This window comes from Pinus tabuliformis, chromosome 7, assembly GCF_031772625.1.
Source record: "Pinus tabuliformis cultivar Carrire ecotype Pingquan chromosome 7, CPIR1, whole genome shotgun sequence".
Taxonomy (NCBI): domain Eukaryota; kingdom Viridiplantae; phylum Streptophyta; class Pinopsida; order Pinales; family Pinaceae; genus Pinus; species Pinus tabuliformis.
In genome coordinates, this window is record NC_142293.1 from 1,547,420,418 (window position 1) to 1,547,431,352 (window position 10,935).

Consider the following 10,935-nt stretch of genomic DNA (forward strand, 5'->3'; position numbering starts at 1 on the left):
ATATGTAATTCATATACCTTCAACATGTCTATAACATATGAAACAAGCTACTAAAAATAGATAGAAAAATATAAAACCATGTTCATCCAATCTCTGCACTGCCTGCTTTCAAGCGGCAGAAAAACAATAGTCGGGAATGGGAACCTTCTACTCGATGAACACTTTCTAAACCAAAAGCTCAAAACTGATTTTAAATTTATTGATTATATATTTTTCGAAGTATTTAATTTTATCGAATTTTTAAATTGCAGCATTTATATAAATAATAACCTAATTTTGTATCATTTATAATAAGAGAAAGCATACATGGAACAAGTTGGATTTTACATTGTCAAATATTGGTTTTTATATATCGCAATGAAGTTTCTTGATTTTGGTTGTTGGTGGCTTTTTCAGGGAGCTATCTGAAGTCTCCAGAAGTTACGAGACAATATACTGAGCTCTTGAGAAGACACCCTACCTAACATAGTTAATACAGAAGGTTGGTGGTTGGAATTACTCTTTATCCAACACTCCCCCTTAATTCCAACACACAAAATATCCTATAATACAATACATAAGACACAAACATATTCTTTATTGACATGCATGTTCGTCTAAGTCTTAGGTAGGCTTACAACATAATATGGATTTTCTACGACACATAACTTAATTCTACAAAACTCAAATTTGGCCTTCCAAAGAGGCTTAGTGAATATGTCAGTGACATTCTCATTTGTATTACAATATACTAAGTCAATTTCCTTTGATTGGACCTTTTCTCTTACAAAATGATATTGTGTGTCCATATGCTTTGACCTTGCATGACGTACAGGATTGTTCGCCAATTTGATGGTGCTTTGATTATCACATCTAATCACCGTAGGTTCTTGTTGACCTTCACCAATATATTCAACTATTCTTCTGAGCCATATAACTTCATAGGTGGCACTACATAATGCTTCATACTCTGCTTTAGTTGATGACAAGGAAATTGTTGGTTGTTTCTTACTGCTCCATGATATGACTCCCGATCCTATATTGAACACGTATCCAATGGTGGATTTCCAGCGCAGTCAAAATCAGAATGACCTGTCAATTCAACATTACAATCATTAGTATATTCAATACCAAAATTGGTAGTTCCCTTTAAATATCGAAGGACCCTTTTTGCAGTTATCCAATGACTTTCATGAGGCTTAGCCATGAATTGACTAAGTATACTTATTTCATAAGCAATGTCTCATCTAGTGGTAGTGAGATAATTCAGACTTCCCACTAATTTTTTATACAATGTTCCATTCATCTCTTTTGTTCCATCATCACTTCTCAATTTGATATTTTGTTCCAATGGAGTACTCATTGCTTTACATCCATTCATATGAAATCTCTTTAGTACTTCATTTGTATATTTTCTTTATGTGATTAAAGTTCTTCCATCATCTCTCCATACTTCAAGACCTAGACAATAGTGCATCTGACCAAGATCTTTCATCTCAAATTCCTGTGATAACTTCCTTTCTATATATTTAATCAATTTATCAACACTCCCTGTTATTATTAGATCATCAACATATATAGAGAGTAATACTATATCTCCATTTCTATCTCTCTTGACATCCAAATAAGGATCATTTTTTCTCTTATTAAATCCTTGTTGAAAGAAAAATTTATCGATTTTCTCATACCAAGATCTAGGTGCCTGTTTTAATCCATATAAGGCCTTTTTCAACTTGCATACAAGATGTTCTTATCCCCTCTTTACAAATCCTTCTGGTTGAACAAGATAAATCTCCTCTTTTAATCCACCATTTAGAAAAGTTGACTTCACATCTAATTGATTTAGCTTCCAATCATATTTAGTTTCCAATGCTATCATTATTCTGATCGTATCCATTTTTTCAACCGGAGAAAAGATATCTTCATAATATATACCTTCCTTTTGTGAATAACCTTTTGCAACCAATCATGCCTTATACTTGTCTATGCTATCACCTGCATTAAATTTTGTCTTGTACAACCATTTTGATCCTATAGGAACTTTATTTCCAAGTAATTTTGTTAATTCCCAAGTTCATTTTTCATTATAGAGTCATATTCTTCTTTCATCGCTTCCATCCATTCTTTATGGTTTTTAGCTTGTTCATAGTTTAAAGGCTCAAAAGTATTCATTACTTGAGACATTAAAGAATAATATTTATACCTGATAGGGGTTGGAATTTGTCATGCTGACCTTATTAGAGGTTCATTATATTGTGCAATACCTTCTCCTCTTCTTCCTCTCTGTGGAATGCCTTCATCACTTCTTTGTGGACTTTGACTCCTTGACATGTTTTCTTGAGCTTGAGTTGATCCCACAACTTCTTATTCTTCCTTAAATTTGTCATAAGGAGGTTGCCATACATTATGTTTATTTTCTTTTATTTTTTTATTTGCATGCTCATGAAATATAACATCTCTACTTGCAAAGAACTTGTGATTACTTGGATCATACATTTTATAATCTTTTTTATCAGTACAATATCTAATAAAAATGCATTTGATAGGATTAGCATCTAATTTTCTCCTATCCTCTTTAGGAATATTAGCAAAGGCCTTGGATCCAAATATCCTTAAATGACCAACTTTAGGTTTAAAACCATAAAATGCTTCAAATGGTGTTTTTTTCTCAAGATACTTTGTAGGGCTTCTATTTTTAAGATATACATCTGTATTAATGGCTCCATTCCAAAAACTATTAGAAAGTCCTTTACTTTTTAACATTCTATGAGCACATTCAACTAATTTTCTATTCTTTCTCTCAACTACTTCGTTTTGCTGAGGTGTATGTGGTACTGTAAATTGTTGCATAATTCCATTTTGTTTGCAATATTTAATAAAATCTCCTGAAGTGTACTCCCCACCTTTATTTGATCGAAGAATTCTAATGTTCTTTCCTATTTGCTTTTCAACCATACTCTTGATTTCTTTAAAGTATTCAAACACGTCACTTTTGTTTCTTCTAAAGTACACCCAGGTGTATCCAGTGCTATCATCAATAAATATAAGAAAGTAATATGCTCCACCAAGTGACTTAGTTTTCATTGGACCACATACATGAGTATCCACTAGTTCAAGTATTTCACGTTTTCTTCTATTTTCAACATTACAAATATTTTTCCAACTACACCCTCACTCGACCCCCTCGTTTCTTCTTCTGCACTCCACACAATTAGGGATATTTGTTCAGCCCTCTCCCCTCTCCCCACCCCCTCGCTTATGTAAGGGACCTGGAACCCCGTCATTTCTAGCATCATTGGGTAGAGCAGTAGTAGTGTCAATGTTAGAGCACTCACTGACAAACCTCCCTAGCCTCGCTTACTTAAATGACCTGCTCAGGGCATTGTGTCAATGTTATTGCCAAGGTATTCACTAACATAATGCCACTCACAAAATTAGTCTTTTTATTTTAAAATGAATTTTCAAACACTAAAAAATGGAATTATGTCACATCAAGGCTCGCTTAGCCAATGGAAAATTAGAAATAAGATTTATAGAAATTAGATAATTAATTTTGAATTTACTGAAAATTAGGATTATTCGACATTTTCCCAAAACTTTCGTTAAAATTGCAAATACCAAACAAAATAATAAAGTCAATGAACTTTGACTGCAAAGCTAGTATTATAATCTTGGGAGAAACCAAGACTAATAATAAAATTAAAGATGCTTAAATTTTGTTGAATTAGAAAAATTGTAATTATTGAATAATAAATTACTATTTATGATTTAAAGATTAAAATTTACCTAATATATATGGTTATATATCAAACTTAATAGAAAATGGAGTTTGATAATAATTGTATGACACCCTATCACATCACATTGATGGATAGTCATAGATATGAAATGTTCTAATATCTCACTATAATTACCCATTAGTATTCATCAGTGACAAATTAAATGGTTTAGCTTGAAAAAACTTTATGATATTATAAGAAATAAAATTATTATCAAAATATAAAAGAAAAAAATTAAACTAATAATAAATTAGAAATTAGAAAATTTATTTATTATTGAAATATTATGGAAAATAATCAAATTAATAATAAATCAATGATATATCATAAAAAACAATATTATTATTAAAATATAAAAGAAAAATATTAAACTAGAAAATTGAAACTTATTATTAAAATATTATACATGATAATCAAATTAATAATAAATCATCGTATTAAATCTTATACCTTGATATAGTTTAAGATGAAATATTAATAAATTAAATTCATTAATTAAAAAAAATTAAATATTTTATTGATTTTTACTTAATTTTGTTGACACCTAATCATCAGGATTGGGTGAATATAATGTAAATAAATAATAAGTAATATGAATAGTCATCGAGAGATGAAGTGAACAGTCTCTCCCTCATGTATATAATAAAGACCAACGTGAAGGAATATGATATACAAATCAATTTGTGTTCAGGAGTTACTGCTTGGTCTGACATGGTTTTAGAGCCAGCTCCCAAAATTAGCTTTTGTGTTGTAACTCCTTGTATTAGTTTTCTGCCATATTCTATCCCTCTATTCTCTGCGCTCCCTGGGCTCTCTGCCATATTGTCCATGTGGTATTTTTATAACCACTGCATAATTGTTCTGTGCCCACTGCATAATTGTATTGCTGCATAACTTTTCTGAGCAGACTGAAGGCCATCTCTGCCATGTGTCATGATGGAGTGCTGAACCTTTGCTCATTCCACGCTGCTAGAGGTATGCTCATTCCAAGCTGCTGCGTTGAGAGCATGGTGTAGTTGCTGCATTGAGAGCATGGTGTAGTTGTTGCGTTGAGAGCATGGTGTAGTTGCTGCGTTGAGAGCATGGTGTGGCTGCGACATTGAGAGCATTGTTGCTGGTATCCTGGACATCGTTGGAGGCTTGGGTTTGTTCTTGGACAAATCCGTATTACCAGATTTCTCATATATGTGTGCGGTGAAGAGATTTATTTTTTGAAGATTTATTTCATGAAGATTTATTTAAGAGCGTGATTATAAAGTATGATCAGCACACCTGCGTGCGGTGAAAAGTGAATGCTTTGATACCATTCATTTTTTAGAAAAGCATCCATCCATTTTTTTGACAAATTCCAATTACATAAGAATTCAAGTTATGATAGGCGTTTGAGCAGTTGACATTCTATATAGAATACAGTTTTACTCTTTGTATATCAAATAAAATTCTTACCTAATCAAGAAGGAAGAATAAGGTTGTATTATTCTGAAGCACATTTTTTCCAGTAGAAATATATTTTCTTACAGTACAAGATTTTATAATGCATTCAATCATATCCATTGTGGGAATAGTTCTCACTGACAAGGAGAACTATCCTGAGTGGTCCCGAATGATAAAACACACCCTTATTTTCAATGAGTTGTGGAAAGAAGTGTGTGTTGGAGATGGAGACAAAGAGCTAGAACAGGCTAACTCAGACAAAGAGCTCGTCATTTGGGAAAACAAGAACAACAAAACTTATGCATTAATCGCAAAATCTGTAAATGAAGAGGTGAGTTTCCGTATTTCGCCATTTTCAACTGCTTTTGAAGCCTTACAAAAGCTAAAAGAACTCTATGACTCACATTCTGCACTTGAAGTTGTTCAACTCATGATTAAACTCTTCACTCTTGAACTGCAAAATAATGATCCTCTTGCTCTTACATTTGAAGTAAAGTCTATAATGAATTATATTAAATCCACTAAGGTTGAATTGGATATTCCTCGTATCACTTTTCTCAAGGCACTTTATCCTACTTACTCCAATTATCTTGAGTCATTGCAGGCAAATGGAAATCTCAAAGATATCACCTTTGACTCTCTTGTGAAAAAGTTTGTTGAAAGAGAGAAAGCTTTTGGAAAGAACACAGCCCTTGAATCTTCTGAAGAGGCTGTGTACCTTACTCATAAAGAAAAGCATCCTCCTCAAGATTCTTCAAGAGGAAGAGGTGGTCGAAGAGGAAGAGGAAGATATTTCAAAGGCGGGGGGGTAGACATTCTCAAGGAGAAAAGGCAGATTTGCACTGCATACGCTGCAAAAGAAATGGATCACATGATGCCTCTACATGCAAGTTACCATGGGACAAAATTGAGCAGCAAAGAAACCAACAGAAAGGTAAAACTGATGATACAGACAAAGGTAAAGCACCTGAATCTGCTCACTATGTTGTGGCACAGTGTAATATTGGAGTAAATGAAGATTTATTTAATGCTTCACTTGCTTCTTGGAAAAATGATTGGTTTCTTGATTCAGGAGCAACCTGCCACTTGACTCATAGAAAATATTTTTTTGAAGAATTTACTGAAAATGTTGATGGAGCAGTATACTTTGCAGACCAATCAAAAATGAAGCCATCAGGGCTTGGCACAATTAGGGTTCAATTGCCTGGTCTTCCAGACTTTCTTCTGCATCATGTTCTCTATCTCCCATAGCTGAAGAGAAACTTGTTGTCCTTGGTCCACATCCGCCAGCAAGGTCACTCCATTCATATGTTTGATGGCAAGATTTAGGTGAGAAAAGCATCTGACCACTCACTTGTCATGAGGGGAATAGAAGAAGAAATGCCTCTCAAGCTACAAGGTACCTCTTCTCGTGCACAACATTTCTCATACAATTCTCATCATGAAGAATGTACACTTCCATCAAGTTTATTATGGCATGCTAGACTTGGACATTTGAACTATGACAGCCTTTGCTTGTTGAAGAAAAATGGTGTTGTTGGTTTGCCTATAATTCCTAGGAAATTTAAGCAATGTGATGCTTGCATTCTATGAAAGCATAGCAAACAGTCTTTTCATGATTCATATTCAAGAGCACATAGAAAACTTGAACTCATTCATTCAGATTTATGTGGTCCAATGCCTGTTCCTTCTGCAAATGGAAATAAATATATGATGACATTTATTGATGACTACACCAGAATGTGTTGGGTTTATTTATTGAAGAACAAATCTGATGCTTTTCAAACATTCAAGAACTTTCATAAATGGATTGAAAATGATGCACAATCTCATATTGGGTCTATTCACACTGATAATGGAAAAGAATACACATCAAATGAATTTGAAAACTATCTTTGCCAACATGGGATCAAACATCAAACAACTATGCCTTATAATCCCCAACAAAATGGTGTAGCTGAAAGAATGAATAGGACAATCTTAAATATGGTACGATCCATGCTCTTCTTCAAGAATGTAAAGATAATGTTTTGGGCTGATGTTGTTCTATGTGCTGCATATATAAAGAATAGATGTCCATCTAATGCTATTAGAAACAAGACTCCATATGAAATGTGGTATGGACATGTTCCTTCGGTAAAGCATCTTAGGGTCTTTGGTTCGACCTGTTATGCCTTGATACCAAAGGTACATAGAAACAAACTTGGTGCTAGAAGTCGTAAATGTATCTTCCTGGGGTATTCAAACACCTCCAAAGCATACCGTCTCTATGATGAAGTAAATGAAAAGTTTGTTGTATCTAGAGATGTAATTTTTCTTGAATCATCCAAAACTGACAATGTTGTTGAGCGGCAACTTGATCGCTTGGATAGATTCGCAAAAGAAAAATCATTTCAAGAATTTGATAATCAGATTCCACATTTTGAAGGGGGGATTCCTATACTAGATCAACATGTGGAATCTTCTTCTGAAGAATACTCTCCCCTGCATGAAACTCCGACAACGGATGATGCTTTAAGTGATGTGATTGACAGAATTAGGAGACTCAATCTTGATCAGTCCCAACTCAATCAGCGGAGCAGCGTGGACCATCTAAAAAAGGTCCCCCAAAGTGGCTGACTCTAATTCACCTGTTGATATGGATGTTTCTTATGATTTTGAACTGAACTTGTCTACACATTTTGAACCAACTTCCTTCAAAGAAGCTGCTTCTCATGATGAATGGAAAGAAGCAATGCAAAAGGAGTATGATGCCCTCATAAAGAATGGCACTTGGACGCTGGTTGATCCTCCATTAGGAACCAAACCAATTGGTTGCAAGTGGGTCTACAAGAAAAAGTATAAAGTTGATGGCTCACTTGACAAGCACAAAGCTAGGCTTGTGGCAAAAGGTTTTGCACAGAAGGAAGAGGTCGATTATGAGGAGACTTTTGCCCCACAACAAAATGGGCTACCATCCGGACACTCTTTGCCCTAGCAACTCAGAACGGTTGGAAAGTCCATCAAATGGATGTAAAAACTGCTTTCCTAAATGGAGATCTAAAAGAGAATGTTTTTATGTCCCAGCCTGAAGGATTTGCTGTGAAAGGACATGAATATAAAGTATGCAAACTGGTGAAGTCCTTGTATGGCCTCAAACAAGCATCGCAAGCCTGGTATGAAAAACAAACTGAGCATCTTCTGAAACTCAATTTCAAACATTATGATCTTGATGATGCAACTTTATTTGTCAAGAAAGTTGGTAAAACAATTGTATATCTTGTGTTATATGTAGATGATCTTTTTATGATAGGGAACAATGAAAGCTACATTGAATCCATAAAGAAGGAATTGGGGAAAAGTTTTGAAATGACTGATTTGGGCTATGTTCATTACTGTCTTGGTATTGAAGTAACCCAACATCCGAAGTCCATATTTCTTTCTCAAAAGAAGTACATTGGAGATTTGTTGAACAGGTTTGGAACGACAGAATGTAATCCTCTTACCACTCCAATGGAACAAAACTTAAGGCTCACATGTATTGAAGGAAAAGAATTTGAGCATGCAACAAAGTATAGACAGCTTGTAGGAAGTCTCAACTACCTAACTACTACCAGACCAAACATTTCATTTTCTGTTAGAATCCTCTCTAGGTTTATGCAAAAGCCTTGTGAGGGACATTGGTCTACTGCAAAAAGAGTTCTAAGGTACTTGAAGGGAACTCAAGACTTTGGAATCAAGTATACACATGTGGACGACTTCAGCTTGATTGGATACTCTGATTCAGACTTCGATGGAGAAAAAGAAATTGGGTTATCTACTTCAGGATATGCTATGAGTCTTGGATCAGGAGCTGTCTCCTGGAGATCACACAAACAATCAGTTCCAGCAGATTCCACAACAGAAGCAGAATACGTGGCAGCAATGGAAGCAACAAAAGAAATTTTGTGGCTCACGAAAATCTTGAAAATGTGCAAGTAAAACAAGTACAATCAAATCCACTCATGATTGACAATACCTCTGCAATAAAGTTGGCCAAGAACCCAAAGTTCCATGATCGAACGAAGCACATCAATACTAAATATCATCTGATTCAACATCATGTTGAGGCCAAAACAATCCATCTCCGTCATTGTTCCACTAATGAGCGAATTGCAGACATTTTCACCAAAGCGCTTGGAAGAGAAAAGCTTGAACGATTCAGAATGATGCTTGGACTCACCAACATCCCTTCAGATTAAGGGGGGGAATGTTGACACCTAATCATCAGGATTGGATGAATATAATGTAAATAAATAATAAGTAATATGAACAGTCATCAGGAGATGAAGTGAACAGTCTCTCCCTCTTGTATATAATAAAGACCAATGTGAAGGAATGTAATATACAAATCAATTTGTGTTGAGGAGTTACTGCTTGGTCTGACACATTTAAATCCATTTTATAAATATTATCAAACTAAATATATTTAAAATAGTTGTCAATTCTAAATTAATTAATCTTAAGATTTGAGGATATCAAAACTATGATAAAATTGATATCTCTATTTCTACTATTTTAAATTATAAAAATAATATTTTCTAAAACATTTATTTTAATATTTTTATTTGTTTTAGTATCTTGATACAATTTAAAAATAATAATAATTATAAAATCAACATAATTTTTTTTAATTAATAGAATAATTTAACTAAATATAAATATAAATTAATTTAATTTTATATTTATTAAATATATATTTTTCAATTATTTAATTAAATAGAATTTTAATTTTTAATATTTATATATCATAATTGTATACCATCTATTCTATTCCCTGTAAACTTCAAATTTTAAATATATAATTAAATAAAAATTACAAAATATTAATTAAATTTTTTATATTTTGATGGTATTTATAAATATCATTTGCATAGTAACTTTCTTTAGATTGATTAATTTTGTTTTTATATTTTTATTATTTTAGCAGAATAATATTCTTAGTACCACTCAGAAGTAATTAAGTCATTATCATTGTACTGCCAAACCATAATCTGCATGGTGTTATGACCCGAGAAAACAAACAAACCAAAAAATGCATATAATGCTATAAAACTATTATGAAATGGGCACGGATTGATCTGACTATTATTTATTAGATTCTGAAATATTATCAAAATATGTAATTCAAATAACTTCAACATGTCTATATAACATATGAAACAAGGTACTAAAAATAGAGAGATAAATCTAAAACTATGCTCATCCAATCTCCGCACTGCCTGCTTTTAAGCGGCAGAAAAACAATAGTTGGGAATCTGAACCTTCGACTCGATGAGACACTTTCTGAACCAAAAGCTCAACACTGATTTTAAATTTATTGGTTATATATTTTTCAAAGTATTTAGTTTTATCAAATTTTTAATTTGCAAAATTTATATAAATAATAATCTAATTTTGTATCATTTATAATCAGAGAATACATACTGAACAAGTTCGATTTTACATTGCCAAAGACTAATTTTTATATATGGTGATGAAGTTTCTGGATTTTGGTTGTTGGTGGCTTATGAAGTCTCTAGAAGCTGTGAGACAACTTCTTGAACTCTCGAGAAGACTCCCTACCTAACATAGTTAATGCAAAAGGTTGGTGGTTGGAATTACTCTTTATCCAACACTCCCCCTTAATTCCAACACACAAAATATCCTCTAACACAATACATAAGACACAAACATACTCTTAATTGACATGCTTGTTGGTCTAAGTCTCAACTAGGCTTACAAC